This window comes from Phasianus colchicus, chromosome 3, assembly GCF_987193195.1.
Source record: "Phasianus colchicus chromosome 3, bPhaCol1.hap1.1, whole genome shotgun sequence".
Lineage (NCBI taxonomy): Eukaryota > Metazoa > Chordata > Aves > Galliformes > Phasianidae > Phasianus > Phasianus colchicus.
Window position 1 is genome coordinate 91,397,558 of NC_143438.1, and position 26,874 is coordinate 91,424,431.

Here is a 26,874-nt window from a genome sequence, read left to right on the forward strand (position 1 = left end):
GCTGCTTCCCTGACACTCCAGTCAGGTAAGGACATAGCAAGCTATTTTGCCTTACAAATAAGCCTGCTCTTGTATATATGCGTTTTAAAATAAGCTTATGAAACATAAACAGATAGATACTTAAAAAAATAAAAATCAGCCTCATTGAAACCAGTTAACTGGAGTCAAGCTTCATGGATCTGCACATGATAACTCAGACCCAGGAAACTACTTACAAGCAGAAATAACACTCCCAAAAACACCCAGTTCCATCTGCAATTGTTCACCCCTTGAAAGAAAAGTGCAAAATGGGGCAAAATCATGCATTTTTACTAAGGACCATCATTTCTGCCTCAGATTTGAAACGTAGTTGTAAGGAGAGGAAAGGCTCCCTCCAACCCACACGTAGCATGAGGACTTTCCATGCTGCCTATCCTCTTTGTGCCACTGAGACGTGTGATTTTTTTATTCTTCCCTGTTCCTATGCCTCATCCGTCAGTGGAAACAATCACCAGGAAATCTGAGCTGTAAAAATAAAACTCAGATTTGGCTTTGGAGGAGCAGGTGCAAGGGAAGAAATTATTTTTAACTCTTATCCTGCAAGCAGGGAATGCCAGGACCCCTCTAAGCAGGCCTTGTCTGTGTTCTGGAGATTTATTTGGAGGTGGTGGAGGGGTCTGACTGGTGGTTAATCCTGGTCCTGGGTGCTTGGGGCTGGAAGAGAAAACATCAAAGCATTCCTGCAGCTGCTGGGGAAAAGGGAGAGGCAGCAGACGTCTGCCTCCTCCCTGCACAGCTCTCCACCCAGCAATCCACAAGCAGAGAAAGCTGCTGAGATGTCTCAGCAAACTCTTTGAGTGTGCAGGGAGAAGCATGAGGAAAGACGCTGGTGATGCCCAGTGGGAAATAATGCAGTCCAAAAAGAGATCCATCACTACCACTAGCCAGAAAATGTGTGTGTGACTTGATTCCACAGGAGCTAGACATGGACAAACACTATTTTTGCATTTTATTCTTTCTCTAAGTAATATACAGAGAAAGGAAAAAACAAATTCTGGAAGTCTCTCTTTGTCTCTCTAACTTCAGAAGGAGTGTAGGACACATCCCTACAAAGTACCATCCATGAGCATAGAGAGAATGGCAACTGGAAAGAAGCAGAGCTTTGATAAGAGCCTTACTGTGGCATCAATGCATTTATAGACAGTGCTCTCCAGCAAGACATGCCTAAGACAAATGCCATTTTGAGGATACAGGTACCCAGGAGTCAAAGGATTTGTCCATTAGACTCAGGGATGATTCAGGAGGAACCAGCTTCCTTGATGGACAGTCTGATCTAGCTGCTGGCAACCCTGTCTACAGCAGGGGAGTTGAAACTGGATGATCTTTAGGGTTCCTTCCAACCCAATCCATTCTGTGATTCTTGGAATGAGGAGAAGGATAAGTTAATTTCACTAGGGTGGCTAAAGCAATTTTATCAAAGCCCGGTGCTCAAGACTTCTTTGTCCAAGGAATCAAATGGCCTCAAGCAGGCTGTCCCATGATACTTCTGCAGACATCTCCATCCTCATTACAACTCCAAAGACCACAGAATCCAGCTCCTGACCTTCTCCAGAGCAGAGATGACAAAGTGTTTCCTGTTATTTATAGCAGCTGGAGAGTCTGATGGGAAAACCCCACTTGTGCAACGTGGGCTGCTTGCCATCACTGCTCCGCAAAGAACTGTTGGGCTGCTCCACATTCCTGCAGTGGTCTCACTGTGGGCAAGACCATGCCAAGAGGCTGCACAAGAGGAACGATCAGGCATCTTGCTCCCACTTGCTGGTTAGCACAGCATAACTTGAATTAAGGAAGAAAAACAAAAAAACTACATATTCCAAGCAACGGGATTTCAGTTGGGAGGCTCCAGGGACCTCAAGGAGCACACTTCACCCACATGGGGCACAATCTAAATGTGCCTGGCATTACCTTGGAGATGATCTCAGCCTTTCAATGAGACTGAGGGAACTACACAGCCCCTCTTTCAGGTGCAACCCATCTCTTCAAAGCATGGTGCCATGTGCATGAGCACATTTGTCCACTGGCAGCCCTATTTCCACCACCCCGGCATGTACCAAAGGTGTTTTCCAGCACACTTACTCACTTAGGCGCAGGAATTCTGGCAGCCCAAGGCAAGTTCTTCCTGAAACAGGATGGGCTTTGCTGCTGGCTCGGCAGGCGAGAGCCTCCCAGCACCAGCCCTGTGTGAGACAAGCATTTGCTGTCACGCTGTTGAGGAGGAATCCCATAGCTTCTGTTCTGGGCCAGCGCCAGCACTGCTTTCTGCTTGCTTTTCAAGCTGAGGGAAGCAAGCAGATGGGCTGTTCGCTGCAGTGACATCCTGTGAATCAACTTGCCAGCCACTATAGGAACAGACGGCTCCTGCTCTACAGATGAAATGCTGTGAATGCACCCAAAAGAGCCACAGTCGCTTTGCTGTGATACAAAATTAATCATCTAGCTGGTGGAACAGGATGGTGAGCATCTCCAAAACCATGCAGTTCTAATTGGGGTGAGGTTTAGGACCATGCGCTTCACTTCACAGTGAAGCTATTGCTTCTGCCCAGGTGATGATGCTATGGGTAGGACTAAATTTGAGAAAAGAAATCTGACTTTAGGTTTCCTCCTGCTGTAGCTCCACTATCCATGAACCTCCATGCTCCCACAGCCATTGTGGGAAGCTGAGACCCCTCCACACGTTATCCTTAGCAATAAAACTCAAACCCATAGCATTGGCCAAGTCCCTAGGTACATGTCCAAAGGCATTATGTTCTTGAAAGACGAAGTTTGTGGCTGGAAGAAGACCAGAGAGAGAACAAGAAAGCATGGTCTGCTGCATCATCCTCTCCATGTGAGCACTGCACAGTAGCCTTGGCTTTCAGGGCAGCTTGGCAAGCAAATACATCCTGAAGAGATTTCATTCAGCTTTCTGCAGAGCTCTCCACAGAGCAGGGTCAGATCTGCTCTCACGATGCTGCCCAGGGAGGTCTCAGCCACTGTGATGGGCAACCTTCTGCTAAATATCCTCAGGCTATTTGCCTGCAACTCTAATTAATAACACCATATTTTGTCAACAAGTTTGGGTCAGCAGCAAGTCCAAGGCTTCAAGCTGGTTAACTTTTTTCCACCAAACGTGCCCAGGGATATTTTGACTCCCTGCCCTTGAGAAGTTTATTTGTGTAGGTCCCTTTCACTTCCCAGATTCCAGCAACGGAAGACGTTTTCTAATAGCTGGGGAAAGACTTGACGGCTGTGGCTGGGGCTCCCCGGTGCTGGAGCTAGAAAAGCAGAGCACCTGCCAAAGCCGCCTGAGAGAGTCCAAGTGGCTTGTAATTAGCCTGGGAGAGAAACCAAGGCAAGTGCACTGCAAAGACACCATCCCTGGCATACCAAATGCAGTGAGATTTTCTGCAGAGAATTTGTAGGAGCTCTTCTTGCTGGAGGCAAAAAATGACTGGGGTCGTGGTGCCCCAAAAAAAGAGCAGCAGAGAACATCAGTTATTCCCACTTTCAGCATTCCTAGTGTCACATCAATCAGGAAGCGATAATTCAACAGCAAACCAACCACTATCCCCACCACCCAGGACCACATCTCTCCAAGCAATGCTCTCACTTCAAGGCATCACTGGAAACAAAGAACGGATCCAAATGGCTTAAATTAACCTTGCCTGCTAAGGATTTCATACTTTCTAGGAGCAGGAGGATCAAGGAGGGAGATTTCCCAACCTTCCTGCCCAGCAACCAACCAAGAGACATGGTTAGTGGACATGGGGATGGGTTGACGGTTGGACTAGATGATCTTAGTGGTCTTTTCCAACCTTAATGATTCAATGACTTTATTTCCCAAGATGTGTAGGGGTGCTTCCTTCATCTGATGTTTCATCTCCAAGCACTGAGAAATAAATTCAGGGACTCAAAGGATTGGGTGAAATAGATTTGATTGAGACTCCAGTGCTACCTGGACCCTCCTGGAAAACATGTTACAGATGCTGCAACTGGCTGACACACTCTTCACCCAGACAGAATAAGAATATAGCAGGCTCATTATTTAAGAGGCATTACTGCCTTGTGCAAAGGGTGTGTCCTGGACAGCCATGAGATTTTTTGTTCTGATATCAAGTGGCTGAGCTCTGTCCCAGGAGCACGGTGAGGAAAAGCAACAAGCTCTTTCATAGGAAAGCCATACAGCTCCTGCTTATCACATCTGCAATTATTTGCACATGAAGGGGAGGCCAGGAGGGCAAAGGCACCCCAGGGTGACAAAGGGAGGGAAGGAGTAGAGAAAGTCATGCCTTTTAACAGCAGTTGGGGGTATTTTCTCTGGCACATTCCTCTCCCTCCAGTAATCTTGTGGGAGCCTGGAAAGGTTGTGAAACCCAATTACTCCTTGCTGGCAGCAGTATGGGGATGCTGGCAGCCAGAACAGGGGAGGGGGGGCAGGATGGATGCCTGTCACATTACAAATGCTGACACCCATCCTTGAAGGCATTAAGAAAAGGTCTAGAGTGGTCACAGGCATGGGTTGATGGTTGCATCTTATTGGTCTTTCCAACCCTAATAGTTCTATGATTCTATCATTAAACTGCATGACACTGGCAAAGCTTTTCTCACCATATATCTCCTCCCCACCTTCCCCAAACCTTCTGCTTGGAACAGAGCTGGGTTTGAGCTGCAGCATTTCAGATTGGTGCAAAGCAGCGATCATTTGCATCAGTGCAAAGTAAGAGCAGCAGTGCCTCTCCAGCTGGGTGACAACCAACAGCATTTCAAATGAACAGTCAGTAAAGCTGAGCTCAACTGCTGGTTGGGCTACTGACAGTTGGACTAGATGATCTTAGTGGTCTTTTCCAACCTTGATGATTCTATAGCACACTCTCCTCTGTCAAAAGCACTGGGGAGAATGACAAAAAAGCAAAGTTTTTCACAGTGGGGCAAAGGAGGCAGCCAGCTCTGCATGAAGCAATACTTACCTGTTCCTGAGATTTGGGTCAGGTCATGCATTTGCATCACTTCAAGCTGTGTTTGCTCAGGGCTAGAAAGTTAAATCCTTTGGGTTTCATTGTAAATCTAAGCTGAGAGCTGGAGGAGAAGCACAGTGGGGTCACGAAATCAGTCATAGGGGTTGGAAGGGACCTCTGGGACCACATCTAATCCAATCCCCTTGCTAAAGCAGGTTCCATAGAGTAGGCTGCACGTTCCCCTTGTTCATATGGCACTTCCTGTGTTCCACTTTGTGCCTGCTGCCACTTGTCCTGTCATATCCCTCACATGAATCTGGCCCACTCCGATTGACTCTTACCCATTATATACTGATAAGCATTGGTAAGATCCATTCTCTGTCTACTCCAGGTGAACAGTCCTAGGTGTCTCAGCTTTTCCTAGTAAAAGAAATGCTCCAGGCCCTTCATCATCTTACTGGTCCTCCAGGATGGCTCATCCAGGCTCCTTGCATGATGCTGGTGTCTCCATCCTTCCATCAGATGGTCAAAGCATTGGACAAAGCCATGTGCCAGCCAGTGCTACATTCCTTTGCCCACCCCTGGTTTCAATTAAAGCCAGGAATAATTTTAGCAAGAAAGCCCTGAACAGAGCACAATCTGCAGGAGGCTCACTAACAGCAGCCACATGTTTTGCTGTTGGCAGCTGCAGGTGTACATCGAGATGCAGCCAGTGCCAATGGGCAGGTGGCTTAGCAAAGAAACCAAGAAAAAAACCCACAAATGTATCAGCCAACGCCATCAAAACAAGACTTCTGGGTTTGAGAAAACGGCATTAAGTTGATCCTGGATACTTTGCAAACTGCTTGGGGGCCGTAATCACTTTATTTGGGGCATGCAATAGCCTTTGGCTCCTACTGTGTTTGCATTTGCCAGAAAGACAGTTGGTCATGCTGGATTACAGCTGGTGGTAATTACATGCCCATGCCTCCCCAGTAGGAAGGAGGGGAAAAAAGAAAAGAGAAAACTGCATGCTCATTGCTTTGCGCAAAGACAATTCCTGTGAGCAGAAATACAGCTTCTGCTCTGTATCAGCACCTGAGAAAATTATCAGCGATGCACATTGAAACAGAGACAAGATGTGGAAATCACTCCTGTGGAAGCCATTTCATAAGCACTGTTGTATTCCCTGAAGGACGCCGCTCTGCTTTGCCCAGCTATAAACATGGCGAGCAACACTCCCTGCTGCCCCAAACGTGACTGCAAACTCCAAAACAGATTGTCCAAGTTGTCTAGATGCCTGCTTGAAGACATTTTCTTTCATCTGGTAAATTGCTACGTCCAAGGAAAAAGATCTTAAGCAGCCCTCAAGATGCTCTAATAAAACCTATTTCTATCCTTTCTGGACCTCAGAATATCTTGTGCTTCAACATCTTATTTCCTCTCCCAAGCATCTTGCAGCTGGCCTGAGTTTCCTTGCCAGCACTGGCACCCCTGGGACTGCTTTATGGCCAACCACAACCAAACCCACTGCAGGTGATGCCACAATGCCACCAAGATGGGCAACACTGTGCAAACGAGGCCAATCAGGGGGTTGCAAAAATATGGTGCAAAACAACTTGAGATGCAATGGTAACACCTCCATGAAAACCATATCATGAGGAAACATGTCCAAAGATGGGCAACAAAGCTGGTGATGGGTCTGGAGCACAAGTCTTACGGGGACTGGCTGACGGAATAGGGATTGTTTAGTCTGGAGGAGGCTTAGGGGAGACCTCAATGCTCTCTATAGCTCCCTGAAAGGAGGTTGTGGCAAGGTGGGGGTCAGCCTCTTCTCCCAGTTAACAGTGACAGGATGAGAGGGGATAGCCTCAAGTTGTTTCAGGGGAGGTTCAGATTGGATATTAGGAAAAATTTCTTCTCAGAAAGAGCGGTGAAGAATTGGAACAGGCTGCCCAGGGATGTGGTGGAGTTACCACCTCAAAGAGTCTATGATTCAATGAAATCCTCCCATTCCAGCTACTGTGGCCATGCTCCATCCATCCTTTGCCACTTCATTAGTCCTTTATACTGCCCTTAGTTCTGATGTGCCCAAGCCTGAATGTAACTGAGGTTCTCTTTTGCTGAGAATCTCCTCTCATCTCCTACATTTCTAGTCTTGACAAACAAACAACCAGTCCCCAAACCTCGGGCTCTTTGCTGCTTGTGGTTCCTTCCCCTTTGTTTCTCAGAAATGAACAACAGGAGCGGAAGGTTGCAAAACATGCACCCCTGTCTTCAAATCAAGGAAATGGGGAGAGAAGAGGAAGAGCAACTGCAGGCAGAAAATGCTCACCTGCACCCACAACAAGTGCTGGAAGCAGTGGAGGGTGATTTAGGTGGCCAGAAAACACAATGCCACAAAATAAAGGAAAACCAGTGAGGAGGACACAATGCACAATGGGAGACCTGGGCTGCGAAGGAGCCTGCGGGCTGCTTATTAAGGATTTGGGTTGGAGATTTAATGCCCGATGTAACATACAAAACCACATGGCATGGAGAAGAGAAGCTCAGGGTGGAAAACCACTTGATGTGGAGCGAAGCAATGGGTTTTGCTGGTTTGCTCCCAGGAATGTGTTGCTGATCCTCAGCGTCAGGTTGGCACCCGACAGCGGTGAGGAGCTGGGAATTGTGTTATTACAGCAGAGCAGCTTGGCTGGTAAATGGAGAGCCAAGAATAATCCTGCTAATAACCGCAGAGCCCAGCTCCTCCTCAATGATGCCAATTTACACGTGGTTTAACGACAACACAGCATTAAGAACGCTGCAGTGGAATATAAAACTATTGCAAACGGGCACATGCTGATGTAGTTCAGCTTAAGGATGAAATTCCCACAGAAATCAGCTTCTAAGTAAAGGAAAACATGATGATCTCTAATGGTTCCTTCTAACCTAAGCCATTCTATGATTCTATTCCATGAAAACTTGGAGAAAGCGTAAGATCTGGCTGGTGATGTCCAACAGACCAGGTCAGTTGGACACCTAGAGCATCTTTCTCTGCATCAAAGGTACCAACTAAGTTCCACCTGCCAACGAGAGCATCCAGACCATGACGAGATCTCAGCATCTCCAGGAAGGAGCACAGTCTCCTAGGAAAGAGCAAAAAGGCACCAAGAATCACAGAATGGCCAGGGTTGGAAGGGACTTCAAGGATCATGAATCTCCAACCCCCCTGCCACAGGCAGGGCCACCAACCTCCCCACCTAATGCTAGATCAGGCTGCACAGGGCCCCATCCAATCTGGCCTTGAACACTTCCAGGCTTGGGGCATCCACAACCTCTCTGGGCAGCCTGTACCAGCACCTCACCACTCTCTCCGTAAAGAATTTCCCCCTGACGTCCAACCTAAATCTCCCTTCCCTCAACTTAAAACCATTTCCCCTTGTCCTGCTGTCACTCACCCTTTCAAAGAGTTGATTTCCCTCCCCTCTGTAGGGTCCCTTTAGGTACTGAAAGGCTGCAATGAGGTCACCCCGCAGCCTTCTTTTCTCCAGGCTGAACAAGCCCAGCTCCCTCAGCCCGTCCTCATAGGGGAGGTGCTCCAGTCCCTGGATCATCTTTGTGGCCCTCCTCTGGACCCTCTCCAACAGCCCCCCGTCTTTCTTGTACTGGGGGCTCCAGACCTGGACGCAGTACTCCAGATGGGGCCTCACAAGAGCAGAGTAGAGGGGAACAATCACCTCCCTGTCCCTGCTGGCCACCCCTCTTTTGATGGAGCCCAGGATACCATTTGCTTTCTGAGCTGCAAGGGCACACTGCTGGCTCATGTTAAGCTTTTCATCTATCAAGACCCCCAGGTCCTTCTCCACAGGGCTGCTCTCAAGGACCGCTCCTTCCAGTCTGTAGGGATGCCTGGGATTCCACCAGCCCAAGTGCAAAACTCTGCACTTTGCCGTGTTGAACCTCATCAGGTTCACCCGGGCCCACCTTTCCAGCCTCTCGAGGTACCTCTGAATGGCATCCCGTCCTTCAACCGTGTCAACCACACCACTCAGCTTGGTGTCATCAGCAAACTTGCTGAGGGTGCACTCAATTCCGCCATCAGTGTCATTGATAAAGATGTTAAAGAGCACTGGTCCCAAGACAGACCCCTGGGGGACGCCGCTCGTTACCAGCCTCCACCTGGACATGGAGCCATTGATGACCACCCTCTGTCTGCGGCCTTTCAACCAGTTTCTTATCCATCGAATGGTCCACCCATCAAATCCACACCCCTCCAATTTGGAGATAAGGATGTGATGGGGGACCATGTCAAAGGCCTTGCTCAAGTCCAGGTAAATGACATCGGTCGCCTTTCCCTTGTCCACCGACACCATCACTCCATCATAAAAGGCCACCAGATTGGTCAAGCATGACTTTCCTTGACAAAATCCATGACAAAGCTATTCAAAAGAAAGAGTGGGGGAAATGAGACACCAAAGTGACAATTTATCACCCCCAAGGTGAAAGCAGATTCCTACATTTGAGCAAGTACCCAACCATCACCTGAGTTTTGCAAGGTTTTATGCACAGAGCCTCAAGCCCACTCAGTGGGGTTTCGACCAAATCATTTCAAATCATAGATAGCCCCATGCACCTGGAAGGGACCAGTACGACAGACACACGTGCACTTTGTTTTGATGAACTTAAATGTCATAAATAAACATCAACTTTGAGCAAAGCACCTGGCTCAGCCACATACAGGAAACTTCTGCTTCACACAATCAGGGCAGATTAGCACGAGATTAGCATGGCCAGCAGCAAGCTGTGGTGTTGCTACCCAAGGTTGCAAGCTGGAGGGAAAGGGAAGGGTGTTAGTAAGGCTGCATTAAGAAAAACCTCTTCTGCCAAAAAGGCTTTTTGCACTGCAAAATAGGGTGGTAATGATATCAGCTGATGGCAAAGTGTTCTTCTGCAGGTCTAGATGGTGCAGTACTGGGAAAGCTTTGAGAAAAGAGCAGCTCAGCAAGAGCTCTGCATGGTTCATACAGGGATGAGCATCTCAATGCCCCTACAAATGAGCACAGAGCTCCCAAAATAGCAAAACCTTTCTCAGCCACACTCAGACCATGAACACTGGCATTATTTAGGCTGGCAGACTCAGGAAACAGTAAATACTGGAGCATGGTGGTTGGAACTAGATGGTCCTTGAGGTCGATTCAAGCCAAGCCATTCTGTGATTCTAAAAGCCAATGCAGGCACAAGAACAAATGGGTCCAAGTCATCCACAACTGAATTCTTCAAGTTAAAAGCAAGAACACTTCACAAGCAGCAAGTGTCCAGAGGATTTGCTGTAGGCAAACAGGTTCATAGTTTGAAGAAGGAAGCTGTCAGGGGAGCTGTGCCCAATGGTCATACCTGCCCAAAGCAAATTCTAGCTGTACATGCCCCTGATCACTGCAGGGGAGTTGGACTAAATAATCTTTCAGGGTCCCTTCCACCTCAAACTTTTTAATCCTATGATTCTATAAATCCACTGCAATGCGCCTGCCTATGCATCCTCTTGGGGAAACTGCATAGGGATTGAGAAGGGATAAAAAAAAAAAATAAAATAAAGGCATGGCTCTGTTTTTCCAGCTGACAAGAGGAGGAGGGGAGCTTAACTGCTGACTGGATTTGGACTCCATGAAATTCGACTTGGCTTCTCTTAAGACAGCAGCCCTGCTCCTCCAAGCACCCTACCAACATTTCAGTACTAGCAGGGGGGAGTGGGGCCGACTTGGGTTGCTATTCGTGTGAATGTTCTGTACCAGAGGGGAGCCTGAAGAACAAGTCCCCTTTTTATAGCGTGTTGTATGCTGGCAGCGAGCCTGTAAATGAGAAGGAATTCAGAGAGGAGCAACAACAACAACAACAAAGCCTAAGGGGCTGGAGGGATTAGTTTGGGAGGGAGAAAGGAGAGAGCTCAGTGTGTGGTCTGATGGATATGAATTGGGGATGGGAGTCTGGACCTGGCCAAGAGCAAGGACTGCACCCACTGAGCTCTTATCCCATGCAATCTGAAGTTTTCTCCCATTTCCCCGTTCTGTCTTTAAGGAGATGCATTTCTCCCCCCCCCGATGCACAATAATAATAAACTATAAACACAATCATTAATTTAAAAGCTGCCAAAGTGAAGAACAGTTAAGTGAAAGAATGAAAAAGGAGTCCACAAAGAATTGAATAAAATTGGTTTGAGCTGGGTGAAGGGTAAAAAATACCACTGCAATTGGGTTTCCAGCATGGTTTGAACCCATACAGGCTCAGTGCATCCCCAGCCAGCTCTGAGCACACACACACAAGGCAAAGACTATGGGGACACAGAGGTGTGAGCGTGGACAGAACCCTGCTACCAGCACTGATGGGATGTGAAAGGGGGGATGCAAAGGCTGGATAAACCTCCCCTCAAATGCCCCCAAACTCCACCTTAAAAAAAAAAATGAAATCGGGGCAGCAGAGGTTACAGCTTTGGTATGAGAATTTTCATGAGCATGAGAAAAAAAAAAAAAAAAAGAAAAAAAAAAAGACTGCATTGCTCCAAAGCTTTTTTTTTTTTTTGTTAAGCAAGCTTCAGGGGCTCTGGGAGAGCAAAGCTCACTGCAGAGTTTATTTTTCTGTTGTGCCCACGTTACCAAGCAGTGCTGGCTCAGGAACGTACAGCAGAGGGGCACCCAGCCCACGGGGACAAGTGGGGACAGGTAAGGTGGCATGGTGAGGGCCATCAAGCCCCAAGGGCAACACCTGCAATGCTTATTGAGTACCCAAGTTTAATGCAAACTGTGCTTCCAGCAGCGCTTTCTTGCATTGCACAAGCAACTGCTAAGCAAAAATCACTATGTATACATATAAATAACAGGTATATACATTATAAGTAATGGCATATACATTAAAAAGCATTTTCTAGAAGCTGAGATGATCAAACCAATTCCCCTGAGTCCCTTCCCTGTAGTGCCAGGGTGCAGCACAGCAGCTCCCAAAGTCCTCTCCGGAAAAGTTCAAAACCTCAAATACTTGGAATTGCTCTCAGAGGGAATTTATTTTAAAGCCGCTTTAATGGCAGCTGGGAATTACCATGGAGGCACTTTGTTCTGCAATTTCCCAGCTGCTGACCCCGTTCACATAAAGGGGCCCCTGGTGGCTGCCCAGATCGGGGACATGTGCTGAGTCGGGATCACCCTGACTCTCATCTGAATTTTCCCTTGTTCCTGCATGGGAAGGGCTGCTTTGCACAGCAGAAGCAAGAAAAATTAACTCCTGTACCCAGCAATTAAATGTGAGCTTGCATAGCTTGGATGCAAAACTTTCTTTAAGTCCAAGAGAGCTGAAAACTGCATCCATGTTGCTTTCCTGGATTGAAAACAGAGCTTTGACTGCAACCCACCAAAAACCCACCAGCAAGGTGAGACCTGTTCTGCATGCACACTCAACTCATCACATGGCCCTCCTCCAGCTATTTGCTAGCAAACATTTTGTTCTTCCTAAGAAATAATAATAAAATAGATTTCTGTGCGAAATCACTAGTATGAAGCCTGAGCTAGTGGTAGGTTCTGCTTGAACACTGGAAGCCCTAGAAGATGCCATCACTGGAGCAGAGGTTGTTCTTGCCAAATCCTATTGCCTCATCACTCACCCCATTGCTCATTTCGAGTTATGGGGACCTTCTCAACTCACTACCTGCATTGGGGTATCTCAGTTAACCCACTAGGGTGACCAGAAGGAACTCTGGAAGAGGTCAGAGACTCTGTGTCCAGGCAGAGGCTGGCGATGAGCAGCATCCCACAGGGATCTGTCTTGGGATCAGTACTCTTTACCATCTTTATCAATGGCACAGATGATGGCAACAAGTGCACCCTCAGCAAATCTGCTGATAACACAAAGCTGAGCAGTGCAGTTGACACCACAGAAGGAAAGGATGCCCATTCAGAGGGATCTGGATAGGTCTGAATATGGGCACACGTGAACATAATGAGATTTAACAAAGCCAAGTGCAAGGTGCAGTACTTTGGTTGTGGAATCCCAGATATGTGTACAGACTGGGAGAACTCAGAGAGCAATCCAGTGGAGGAATTAAGCTTCTATTTGTCAGAACCCCTAACTAGAGCTAGAAGTTGTGGATGCCCCATCCCTGAATGCACTCAAGGCCATGTTGGATGGGGTCCTTCCAACCTAAGCCAGTCTGTGATACGAGGTGCAGGCATTTGAGGTGGGTCTTCAGACCCTCAAGCCCCAAATTGGAAGGGTTGAGCTATGTGCAAGCAATGCTGAGCTTTGCAGCTGCCACATCCCAAAAAGCCAAAAGCAATGGAGGCTGATAGCATCAGCACTGCGGCCCTGTGCTGGCTTTCTTCTCATTGCTGCCATGCTCTAAAGAGTTATGGAAAAACACAGCAGAAAGGAGAGGGTTTGAGCAGCAGGTCAGAGCAGGGAAGGAAACGGCGTGGTGAGGAGAGAAAGGCTGAAGGACGCCACTGTTTCCATTTTGGTGCAGAAGTCCCAAGGGTGTCACTGGAAGCACTTATTGACCAACTCACCCGCTCCCAACAAGCCGGCCTTGCAAACCACAGCCAGGAGGGATTTTATTTCTGTCCAGACACATCTACAGAGACTCTTTAACTCTATCATTAAACAGCAACATGCAAGGGACATCCAAGCTGGGAGCTTGGGGTGGCTCTGGCTCTGCAGGTGATAATGCTAAAAAAAGTCATCAAATATACTCATGCAATGCATTGCAAGGCAAAAAGGGGGGGAGAGGGGCAGAGGAAAGAAGAGCCTATATTTGGGCAAGTAGATAGAAACCACTTAAAAACTGTAGAAACATCAAGGTTGGAAAAGACCACTACGATCATTTAGTCCAGTGGTCAACCCAGCATCACCGTGCATCATGGAATAGGCTGCCTGGGGAAGTGGTGGACACACTGTCCCTGGTGGTGCTCAAGAAAAGGATGGATGTGGCACCGAGGGGCATAGTTTAGTGCGGATGGGTTGATGGCTGGACTAGATGATGGTCTTCTCAGCCGTAATGGGTCTATGATTCTATGCCAAATGAACCACATCCCTCACGAGGGAGATGAACGCAGTCAAGTTCTTGACTCCAGCAATGCAGCAGGTGCAGGGATTGAGTTGCTTCCCTGAGTACTTAAAGGAAAAATAACAATAATTAAAAATATGAGATGTAGAAAAGGTGAAGAGCTCCACACCCAGCTCTCCCCCACCCCAAAGGCTGCCTCGATCTGTTCTTCCCCAACACCAGGCTGCCTGGGCACTTGATCCCCTCCCCTCTGCAACACGATAACGCGGCAGTGCTGCCAGCTCCCAAGTTAAACATCTTATTAACAGCAGTGACGTAAAGAGGAAATCGCCAGGAACTATCACAGAGATGAGAGGGGACACATTTGCCATTGACTGGGCGTGATAGCACAGCGGGGAGACCCATGCATGAAAGGCATTTGACCCTTCCTTCCCCCCACCCATGTCATGGGAAATGAAACCTGACATTCAAACAGCGTGGAGACAAGAGAGGAAAAATTATTTTTTAAGATAAAACAACTCCCCTTCCAGGAAACCATTTGGATGCAAAGCTGTGTGCAGCTGCAGCCAGCCTCCGTCAAAGCCGTCCGTCCCTCCTGTTTGGAAATCAGGCATTTGGGGTGGGGGGGGCATGGTGGGGAAAGGGGAGGGGAAGGAAGAAAGAAGCTCTCTTGCAGCCGACGAGCTGCAGGAGGCTGCTGGCAAAGTGGTCCAGTGATCATCTGAAATGCAGACGGTCACGTGAGGAGCTGTCTGCAGCTCCCGCGCAGCCCCGAGAAGTGCACACGCAGCACTTCCCCACCCGGCCGGCGGTCCCCGGCTTTTACTCTGCAAGGTGACCCCGTGTGCTTTGCACTGGAGACACAGGGACAACACCCAGCTCCTGCTTGGAGAGATGGATCTCCCTGCGTTACCATTTTTTTTTCGCTTTAATTTTCACCCAATGCATCATTCCGCACCCAAAGGGCTCCGAGTGCATCACCCACCAGTGCCGCACTTCCACCAGCACCAAACCATCAGTAAAAGTCCCTCTGCAAAAGCTGCCCCCCGCCTCCCACCCCCGCTGACAAATCCCAGTCTTTCACTCCGCAATGATGATTTTTTGTCCATATAAATCAGCGCTCCGCTCTGGAGACGCATTGCATTGCATTGCACTCAAGTCAGGCAGATGCAGTTGGACTAAAAAAAGAGCATGAGTTGTGCTTTTTTTTTTTTTAAGGCAGATTGCCTTTCACGCTGAATATATTTATAGATTTATAGGTAGGGCTGTTGAAATTTTAAGGGCTCTTTGCCATAGGAATCCAGGCCCTTCTCATGTTCGCAAAGTGGTGTAACCACATAAAAATGGGACTGCAATGGAGCGACGGGTGCTGCTCGCCTCCATCCATTGGGGATAAAATTAGAAAAAAAAAATAAGCATTTAAGCAGTGAACTTATTGTTTCCATTCAGGATGCAGATGAGGATGTCCCAAAGGTGGGACGGCCTCATGCAGTGCACAGAAACCCGATGCTTCCAGCCCCAGAGTTGGTTGCTTTCTTCCACAACAGCACAGTATAGGAAAAAATAGGAGCAGAAATCCTATTTTTTTTCACTTAGGCTATAAAAACACATCCATCCAGATGCTAACCTTGGATTTCCCTATAGTGTGACAGCGTGCAGCTATTTAAGACAAAACCCAAACTGTAATTAAAGTTATTGATAGGAGCCAATGTTTACTGCTGGCTATTTTGATATCAAGTGTTGCTAGACCTCAAGGTACTGATTTCCATCATCTGCAGGGGATGATTAAGCTGGAAATGGGGCTAAATGTGTGGTGTTTTTTTTCCCCTCAATGTTTTTATAGGCACTTGTACTTTCAAATCAAAGAAATGCACTTTGCAGACTGATCCTGAAGGATGCTGCTCATCAGACAGATGTGGCACTGAGGAACCTGGGTTAGTGGGCACAGTGGTGATAGATTGAGTTGGATTATATGATCTCAGTGGTCTTTTCCTCCTCAATGATTCTATGAGTGAGCACAGTGGTGATGGGCAGAGAGCTGGATATGACCTTAACGGTCCTGTCCAATCTTACTGGTTCTATGATCAGGAACTGCCTGGAAACCAGCGTGTGATTTCCAGTTATCGAGATACACATAAAAATGAAACTAAAAGAGCAATAATGAAAGAAGGGTGCAACCCACCAGAAAACCTCCTGAGGTCCCTTCCAACCCCAGCCACTCTGTGGTCCTACAGAAGGTTTCAGCTTTTGCAAGCAGAGCCAACAGGGCTCTGGTGACACAACTATTTTCAGCCCCGTGCAAACACGAGTATCGCCTTCCAGAGGGAGCAGATTCCAGTGCAAAGCATTCACCAAAGGGTAAAAGTCACTTCCTTCACCTGCCCAAGTGCCAAATCTGATGGCGGCTGCTGGCACCTGACATCCCCGAAATGCAGCTTTGCTGATGTTGCAACACCCTTTGCGTGCACCTGGATGGTTAACTCTGAAGCCTAGTGATAACACGAGATTAACCTCCTGGCTGTATACAGGTATCAGTGCTCAATGCTGGTGGGTGTATGGGTGTACAGTGTACAGCTCCCCCAGCTTTAAATCCACCCGCAGCTTTTCATCGTGCACTGTTAGCAATGATCTGACCCCCAGCATTAGGAAAGATTATAACTGCAGAATACAAACACTGGGTAGGGAGATCCGTATCTACCATCCCCTACACCTTTGCCCAAAACACTCCTTCCCCATTGCTATCAATAAATAACAGGACTTCTTTAAGGCGCTGCTTGGTTGCTGATCCTCCTTCAGCACGAAGGATGCTGGGCTTGCACAAAGAGCCAACCTGACAGCTCCAGATGCCCCATTTATGTTTCAGCTCCCGTGAGCAGGAAGACGAAGCTGTAACCGAATTAACTAGAAACTGGCAGCAGCGCCAACGTGCCAGATTCCAGCTCATTGCTGCTATTAGCAATCCCAGTCACTTATCCACCTTATGTAGGGTGGAGAAAGACACTGCAACCCCACACATCCAATCCAATGGATGCTGTTTTATGCAAAGAGCCAAAATCAGGACTTACAAGGGAGATTATACTTGTCCCTTGCGACATCGAGTTCTGTGTGGAGCTGCCTTGCTGGTGCACAGCACCACGCACAGCCCCATTAGGATGAGTGGCTGTAGTCTGCAACCCTGCACGTGGCCTCCTTGGGGCTGCTGCACTGAGACAGCATCGTGCATGAAACTCCAGCTGCTTTCACGATCAGTGCGTGATCCTCTCTATCCCCCAGCAGTGTTACAATATCATACCCGACCCCCACGGCTACCACAAAGCCACACATGACCCCCTTGTACCTCCTCATCGTTGCTACACCGTGCAATGCAGCACATCACCCACTTTACCCCCCGCCCCCAGGGTTACTGCACCCTGAAACGCAGTGCTGGACCCCCTTGCACCCCTCCCGTTATTACTGCACTGTGCAATGCTGTGTTATTCCTCCCTTAGGATTATTGCACCGTGCAACAGACGCACGACCCCCCCCAAAACCACACCCACGGTTACAGCACCGTGCAGCGTTACGCTACCTCCCCCCACGGCCACAAACCGTGCATGACCCCCTACCGCACAACGCAAGACTCCCCTTTAACCTCCCGTGAAACACCACGCAGGACTCCCCTTACACCCTCCACGGTTACTCCACAACGCAACGCCGTCCCTGACCCCCGTTTGCCCCCCCTTCCCGAGGTAACCGCACCGTGCCACTCCGTGCCGGACCCCCCCACGCTGCAAAGCACCACGCAAATCCCCCGGCACCGTTTCCGGACGCACCGCAGAACGCAGCGCCCACTCCCCGCCGTGACAGCGGAGCGCTGCGTCCCTGCGTGGCCGCCCCCGCTCGTCGCGATCGCCCCGCGGGCGGCCTCCCCCTGCCACGACTGCGCCGTGCGGGCGACATCGCCTCGCTCAGCGCTTCCCCTGCCACGATCGTGCCGCGTACGGCCCCGCTCCGCGTGGAGCGACGGCAACACGCGGTCCGTCCTCCCCCCCCCCCAACCTCCGGCATTGTTGCGCGGGCGGCCCCACGTGCCCGGCCACCACCCCCAATTCCCCTCGTTTCTCGGTGCGTACCGACCTGCTGCTCGCCCGGTTCCAGCTCCGGCCGCGCCTCCCCGCTCGGCCCCGCGCCGTGCACTCCGCTCCGCACCCGCACATGCAGCCGCCGCCGGTATCGCTTCGCCGCCGCTCCTTCTCTCGCTGGTCCTGAGCCGCGCGCGCGCGCCGCAGGCCCCGCCCCCAAAGAGCCTCGCCCCCGCTTGAGGTCACGTGGCAGCGGCGGAGCCAATGAGGAGAAAGGGGAGGAGGAGAGATAGAGGGACTTTACCAAAGGGGCGTGGCTAAGAAGTGGGCGGGGCTAAGAAGTGGGCGGGGCTATGGTGTATGGGTGCGTGGCTATGAAGTGGGCACAGTTATGCCGTATAGGGGCGGGGAGAGCTAAGGGGAAGAAGGTTCGAGGAAGAAGGTTCGAGGAAGGAGGCTCGGTGTCATGGGAGACCGTACACCTGGTACGATAGGCCTCTTTGGGGGGGGGGGGGGGTGACAGACAGTTAGTTCTCAGAAGTTGTACTCAGATACACAGAAAGCAGAACTGTCCAGCAGCTTTCCATTTCTAAGAGCACGTTGCGTTAAAAGGGTCAGCAGGGCCAACCTACAAGTTCTCCAAGCAAAACCTGAGAATGTCTCATCTGGCATTCTGAATGTTTCCAGAGGAATGAGAGGAAAGAAATGGTTCAGTATTTCTCAATGCAACACACACAAAAGAATTAGCAACAAAAGTCAGTTTTCCCAAGCTTGCTTGTTGCAATGAGTCTTACACGACTGCAGTGTATGTGGATAAGTATATAGAATGGTTCCTGTGCTAAAACTTTGGAACCTGTTGATGAATTTCAGAGGATGTTGGGTTTTGGCAAGTAGGCAGCTGGATAAAAGGGATATCCATCAGCACACCCAGCTCTTTCCTTCCCCTCGCATGGGAGAGGCATAGCATAAGCTTAACCTTGATGTGACACCAGCAAATTCACACCTTATAATACAACCTCACTGAAAACAGAAACAAAACTGTTACTTCCTTTGCTATTGACGCTTGGGTTTTATTTTCTAAGCGAGAAAATCATCTGTTATTCACATCAACTTTTTTAGCAAAATACTCAGAGCGTGTCTTTTGGCAATGCTGGGATCACAGCACTCCTGCTAGTGCTGGTGATGCTGGAACTGACCGAGAAACCCACTTGTGAATGCTTTCTTTAAAAAAAAAAAAAAAAGAAAACTGAAACAACAACAACAACAAAATCCAGCACAAAGAAAAACAACTTTGCAGCTGCTTTACTTGGGTATTTTTGGTGAAATCCTTTCTTGCTGAAACAGCGTGACCCTTTTTCCTTCCATGGGGTTTCCCAGGCATGATGGGGGAACTGCATTTGGCTCCAAGGGAATGTGTTTGTTTTACTGTTTGTGAATATGATCTGCCTGCTTGCCTTCCTTTCAAATGCAGCAAATGCCAGTAATCTGTTTTTATTTAGTCGAGAACCTGAGAGCGCTGTTTGGCAGGCTGTTCTTTCCTTACCATTTGAAATGTCACATGGCAGATTCGAGCACTCGAGTGCAATCTCAGCTTGAGAGCGCTGGCGAAAGAAGAAGGAGCAGCAGCACGAGCCTCCCGCACATCTCAGAAATGCCCTCAAATGTCAAAGTTTGATCCTTCTTTCATGGAAGAGGCTGAAGTCTTGCTGGGAATGAGCTGCTTGGCCCTGGGTAAAAATTCATACCGGTTTTCATACAATCGTAGAGTCATAGAATGGCCTGGGTTGAAAAGGACCACAGTGATCAACCCCCCTGCTATGTGCAGGGTCGCCAGCCATCAGACAAGGCTGCCCAGAGCCACATCCAGCCTGGCCTTGAATGCCTCCGGGGATGGGGCATCCACAACTTCTTGGGCAAAGGATTGGGTTTTGCTTCTGCTCCTTAGCAGGTGAGCATTTGTCCTCTCTAAGCTGAAGGGGAAATGGAGGTATTAAAAATTGATATGAGGAACACCTTCAGGTCTCTTGGCAAGCCTGTATTCATCTTCAGCCAACTTACTTCTCCATATTTTAGAAAAACAATCTGAGAAATGTTTCTGCAATCAGGTCACTGCCTTAAGAGGATCAAATAGGCTTCACGTTAGCTGTAATTTCCTGAATTTGAATGGATTTGCAGCAGAAATATCGACAATCTCCTGTGAACGTTAGCATCCTTGAGCACAGTTTCCAGCATAATGCACTGAAAAGCAATGTGGGAGGATTGTAACCTCTGTGTGGATGCTAATCCCAGAGGACTGTATCTGCCTTAGAGTTAGTGGAAAGCCTGGCTGTGTTTTAATGTGTGTTTGTGGCAGTGCTTGTATTACAGCTTGAACACCTGCTCATATCGAGTCCGTGCAACCACCATGTTTCCCGAAAGGATGGTAACAGCACCCATGCACCTGCTTTGTTTGAGTTTCTGTAATCATTTTTTCCATGGCCCTTCAGTCATTTCCATTTCAGCTGAATGCAAAAGCTTTCTCTGAATCGGGGCACTGTAACACATAAATGATGGAAAAAATTGCTGTCTTTTGCCACTTGCAGAGAATGCTTCTCATAGCTGCTGTGTTGGAGGAAAGCAGCAGAAAAATGATAATTCCAGTTTGGAAAGGTTACAGGAGAAACAACTCCTCCAGGGTAGGATGTGAAACATGGATTCCTGATATGTCAGTCTGAATGTTTCAACACCGATTGCTCCTTCTTGTCTACTAAGTGTTTGAAGTGAACAAATTCTCCACCAAGTCCACAAGGTCCTTTTCTACTCCTTTGGTGGAACAGTTAAGACATGGTGTTCCATTGGGATTTGCACATCTGGATGAGGTTTCCAGTTAGTAGACAGACATCATATTCACCTGCATTACATACAACCTGGGTTTCTCTAGCTTGCTGTGCAGCAGACCCAGTGTCTGCTGAGTACTTCTTTCTGGGAGAGCTGAGAAAGCTGGAATATATATGTGTGTGTGTACATATGCAAAAGTTCTGATTAAAATTTAGGTGTTATTGTGCTGGTTTGTTTTCATTTAAATTAAATGGGCTTTTCCTTCAGGAGATGCTGAAAGTTGAGCATTTACCTGTTCATGAAGAGTCATTTAATAGCTGGACCAACACTTGGAATTCACTTGAAGGAACTGACTAATTGAATTGCATTCAGCATATGAGTGAAACTGAAGTTCACTCATATGTGTTAGTGCTTTTCTTTTTCCCACACTCATCAAAACCTTGTTTGCATACATCATAGATTCCGTGGGTATTAATAGCTGATGAAGGCTTCAGGACAGAAAGAGCTAGGCCCAGGCACTAAGAAGTTGCATTTGCATGTGGCAGAGATGGGAGATGCTATGCAGGGATCATTGCTCATGGCTAGATAGCCTCCTTGCTGCCATCCAATGCAGCTGAGGCTCAGTCCTGCTTGCTGATGCACATGGCATAATCCAGGGTTTTTCATGTGTTCTGAGAACTTGGTTAAATCTTTGCAGACACTGTAATGTGGAATGGTATTTTAATCACATGAGGGAAGGCAGGACGGGTCTCCCAGGGCAGGGCTTCTAGCCATGTGGTCCCTGCTCTACTGGTGGTCTCCAACATGTCTGAAGGTGGTCTGCAAATTGATTGCAATTAAAAAAACTAAGCCATACACATGCATTCCCACACCAGCAAGCCAGCAATCAGAAAGGAGGTAGGGAAGGATTATTAGTAATAGATAAAAATCTGAGTTCTACAGCTTGGTGGAAGTCCATCTATTGATGCTACATGCAATAGTCTTCAAGTTATGTCCTTTTTTAAATTCCAGATGATGAAGCATTTTGATTTGATCAAATCCTTTGATTTAAGGAAGTTATTGAGGGACAGCTGGTTGCTCCATCTGTAACCCACTTCATCTGGCACTTGGAAAACTTGGTACATGCTGCAAGAGCCTTTCTCACTGCCCGAAGTTATCAGCCTATCAAAATAGCTTTTTCCTTTCCTTTTTCCTATGAAAGGACAAGCTTGCATAATTTTCCTTGTATGATAAGCAGCAGCGCCTACTTTCTATCTCACACCCAAGCATCCAGATTTAGCCACCCCTACGGAAAGGACTATTCTGTGTAACAAGCTCTACCTGGGAGAGCAGACACATCCTAAGGGCACGATACTATCAATGTGGAAGGGGCAGGGTGTGCCCCAGGCTGACGGAGACAGCAACTGGAAAAGGGTGAGAAAAAATGGAGCTCAGAAATGTCTCTGTGCCTTGAAGGAGTTTTTTGCTTGGTCTCATGTGAAAAAAAAAAAAAGCCAAAAACAAACAACAACAAAAAAAAAGAGTGCTTTTTTTTTTTTGTTTGGGGTAACTGGGAAAGGTTTGCAAAATGTGCTGCTGAATGCTGACTGGGGGAAAGGAATTTGTCCATCTTCATTTTATGGTCTGATTTTTGGGTGGTCCTGTGTAGAGCCTGGAGTTGGGCTCAATGATCCTTATGGATCCCTTCCAGCTTGGGATATTCTGTGATTCTTAACATTCATGGTGAAGTGTCTGGGTTACCAGATGAATGCCAAATAACTTGACCTGGCACCATTCAAAGCCAACAGAGTCCTGGAGCTACTAGTTTCTACCTGGCATAGAAAGCTGGCCCTGGCTCTTAATTCTCCTACAGGATCTGTAGAATCTCACTTGGCGAGGCATGTGCTCATCCCTCTGTGGATGCTCTTTATACAGACAAAAGCATTTTACTGTAGTTCAGCTTAGAACACATTGGCAATAAGTTAGGTGAAGTCCAGAACTTTGATAAGAAATAGAGCACCTGGAGCATCTGGCCTTCTAAAGGAGCCCTGTTTGTTCTCAATGATGGTTACAAAGGAAACTCATGGTTTCTGGAGTGATGGAGGCAGGGGATACATGCATCAGTTTGCAGCTGGGAGCATGGGAGCTGTATTTCTCTTGCAGAAGCACCTCTGTGGCAATCCACCACTGTTCCAGGGAAAAGATAGTGACTTTTTAAAGCTTAAACTGGAGAAATTCCTTCTTTCAGTCCTGGTGGGCCGTACTTTGATGCTGGTGCTGGCAGCAGGGAGGCCAAGCCTCCCACTGGTTTCCTCTCCATTTTACAGAGCAGAGGTTAAATGACTTTCCCAAGGTCATGTAGGAAATCAATAGGGCAGCAAGCTGGTCATGAGGACATCCTTTCTCCAGAATTCAAGAAGCCCTGGGTAAGAGGTGCAGAGAAAGAAGGGGACTTGGCCAAGTTTGCAGGACCATCCCACATCCTCAGGCAGAAAGATTATCACATATTTCCCGCACCTCCACTGCAAAAAGTGAATGGGAAGGGGTGTGTGGGGGAAATGAGCCGGTTGCTATTAATTCAGTTGAGCTTGACTGGACATGCAGAAGCAATCTGGAGAAGGAAATAATTCTAGTTCTGTCTGGTTCAGCAGAAACTCCACCCACTGAAGCTTTCCGGCAGGAAATCAAGTTACAAACATTACATGATCTGAGCAAATTCTCATACACTGATCCTACCCTGGGGACAGGACACTTTTGCTAGCTGCTTATTGAGGCTGAAGTTTTAGATATCTTAACCCTTTCTGGAGTGTCTAGTGCTGTCCAGAAATCACAAGCGAGAAAAGAAATGGATTAATGATCTTTGGGGTCATGCTTCATCAATAAAGAGATCTTGAAAGCTACCTTTATGTGGAGGGAAGATGGGAAGGGCTGGGGAGTCTTTCTTCTACTTGCTTTTCCTACTGAAAAATTGAGCTCCGTTGACAATATGTTTCCTGGAACACCCTAAAGATGACCAAAAAACGTGTGGTTTCTGGCACCAGCCTGATGCAAGCGAAACTTCTCAATGGAGACTGTTTCAGACTCATTGTTTTGCATTAGCAGAAATGCCGGAGAAACAATAGGAGAAAAGCTGCCATGGTAAAAATTCAGACACCTACTGCTTTAGCTAAGGGTTAAGATAAATTGCAATCTGCGCGTTGAAATAATATAATGAGCCTTAAGGAAGTAAGCCCTGACACTTGCTAATAGCCCTGAGATTTAAGATGAAAAAGCAAAGAGAAGAAGGCAGCCTTTCTTTCTCACAGGAAACAGAAAGGAGCACGGCTCTTCTTTTTATCCAATTACCAGCAGAGCAGACGCACGTCTGACACCGAGGATGGATGAAAGGTGGAAGCTGCCTGCAGTGATAGCATGACTGCTTTTCACATGATGCTTTTCTGGAGACTTGCGGCCTTTTGTGGAAGGTGGGGATGGCCCCATCCAGCTGCTCTTCACCGTTTGCCACGTCTCAGGTTTTCTTTTTGTTCATCTGAGATGCAGAACGTCTCTTGATGAAGGTCACAGCTTTGATCCCCGTGGCTCGCTCTTGTGTTTATAGCCACTATTAGTAACATCGGCTCGTGCACGCACTTCTCCCTGCCTGCCCTTGTCTGGCTGCAAGGGAGCAGGGGCAGGATAACAAAAGAAAGTATAAATAGTCTTTTTAAAAGCCTGTTAAATAGAAGTAGACTTTTTAGGGAGGAGGGAGAAAGAATGAGGCGTGTTGCCATAGTAACTGCCAGTGGTTTATTTAAGAAGGGCAAAGAAACAAACACCACAAAGAGGCGAACTCCAGAGGAGCTGGAGATTGCTGGAACAGTCTGATGGGGCAGGGACAACATGGGGCCAGGTAAGAGCAGGGAGGTTCTGTCAAAGCTGTGCTGAAAAAGTTTGTCCCACTTTACCTTTTGCAACGTGGTCTGGAAAATGGTACTTGGAAATGTGTGTTTCTAGTTAGGGGGGAGATGGAATGGAGTGTGGGGGAGTGCATGAGGACAAATATCAGACTGGTGAGATCATCAGAAGCAAAAGGTCGTGTTACCTCTGAACCCTGTGGGGTGCAAAGTCCAACTCATGCTTTTGGTCATCTCAGTATTATGGAAATAGTAGCAGTTTGAGGTAGAAAGAATATTGTATTATTATTATTATTATTATTATTATTATTATCATCATCATCATCATCCCTGGAAGCATTCAAGGTCAGGTTGGATGAGATCCTGGGCAACCTGATTTAGTGGCTGACAACCCTGCCCATGACAGGGGGATGGAACTGGATGGTCTTTCAGGTTCCCTCCCTGTAAGCCATTTTATGACTATTTCTGCGGACCCAGAACCAGTCAGCCTTGATGTAGGCTGATCTTCCAAGTAGGCACAACCTTGATTTTGATCCTGCTCCTCCATCTGCAGCAAAGATTTTGAAGGTTTTGCTTTTCTCACTAGCATTTCCACTCTTGCATTTCTGTCTCTAAGGTCAGGCCATTGCAGCTTCCTCACTCGTTTCTCTAAGTTCCCACTCCTTGAAGAAAGATCAAAGTAAGCTTTAATCATAGAATCATGGGCATTTTGGACTGGAAGAGTCTCTGCAGCAGAAACAAAACCAAAACCGTGCACTTTGTGAGGAACTTTCACAGCATTCCTAGAAACAAGTAGAATCAATTGGTCAAACAGAACAGGGCTCGTGTCCTCTTTGCAGGAATTATAGGTGCAGGGCTGAAAACTGCAGCTCGGAGCAACCTGACCTTGCAAGGGGACCAAGAGAAGAGATATTCTGGGGCTGGACAGAACAGGTCTGACTGGCTTTATTGGTTGAATGTGGTGCTGCATTGCTCTGACCCTTGGGAGTAAGAGGTGCTCTGGGTGTGGACAGAGCATGCCCATGTTTGAGTCAGTTGTGCAGCTCTGATGCTCCAACTCTGTTGTTCTGGCCATCCCACAGTCCAGTGCTGGTGGACCTCAGCTTACTCCATCCTTATGGATGTGCTTTCTCCACCTGTAGAGGTGAGGGCCATGTTTTTCCTTTTGCGCTCTGCCTCACAGATGTAAACTTTCAGGGAGTGGAATATCCTCCCACTTGCTGTAGTAGTGCTAATCACACTGGGAACCTGATCAAGGAGATCTTTCAAGGACCTCCACAACGTCTGCTATTAGAAACAGGACCTGAATGTCTTTTTCTGTATGCACGCTGTGCTTTGACATCAGCAACACTGAAACCATCTTCATTGGTCTTTCCTTTTTCCTGCAGGAAAGCTCTCACTGGGTCAGGAGCGACTACCAAGGTCTGAAAATGTAGAATAGAAACTACATCTGGAATTGCAGATGTGATGGTGCCCAGAAACACCACAGTGGGACTGTTCCACTCTCAACATTAAAGGCTCGAAGACCAGAAGCAACTTGAAAGTTCCCATCTTTGGTTTTTCTTTTGATGTTTTGTTTTTAATCTTGTTTCTAAATCAGTGTAAGGATTTCCCTGTGCTTGACTCATAATTTTGGAAACCTCAGAGCTGCTACGATTGGAATGGTTCAAATGGCAGTCTAGAGACCAAGCTGCCCTGTGAGGAGAGCTAAGAATTGCAGAAAATGCTGATTTAATCTCAAAACCACACCAGCAACTCTATCAGGGAAAGGGAAACAACTGCAAAAAGCCTCCGGCCTCTCTGCTGTAGAAGGCAGGCACCATGGGCTTTCCTATCCTATTTTGGCTTCATGAAACAGTTTAAAACAATACTGTCTGTGTTCGTATAACAGGGGAGGAGACTGTTGCTTCAATTTCTATCAGGAAGCTCCTTCCTCGGAGCTAAAAGTTTACAGTTCTTTTTAAATCATTGCTTGTGAGCTGAAAGGCCTATTTCTCCTTAGAGCAATCAAAAAAAAAAATTGTCCTTGGTTACCTTCTCCAGCACCTCTCACTTTGATATGTGCATTGCAGTGGTATGACAGCTCCTGAGCGTTACTGATCTCCAGGATGAAATCTGATGCATGGTTCAAAAGGCTGATGTCTTGT

The 26,874-nt window shown here is 47.6% G+C and overlaps 1 protein-coding gene and 1 long non-coding RNA gene across 2 annotated transcripts in view; one reads left to right on the forward strand and one right to left on the reverse strand.

The window, feature by feature from the left end:
• Positions 1 to 18,276, reverse strand: part of PTP4A3 (protein tyrosine phosphatase 4A3) — a 43,038-nt gene extending 24,762 nt beyond the window's left edge. Inside the window, exon 1 of the mRNA XM_031591284.2 lies at positions 18,094 to 18,276. The gene's annotated coding sequence lies outside the window, so the exon portion shown is untranslated. The remainder of the gene's footprint in view (positions 1 to 18,093) is intronic.
• Positions 18,277 to 18,288: 12 nt separating this feature from the next.
• On the forward strand, positions 18,289 to 26,271 carry LOC116227784 (uncharacterized). The gene is made up of 3 exons (XR_004166652.2): positions 18,289 to 18,523; positions 19,604 to 19,769; positions 26,116 to 26,271. It is a non-coding gene; the product is annotated as an uncharacterized LOC116227784 (long non-coding RNA).
• Positions 26,272 to 26,874: the final 603 nt, after the last annotated feature.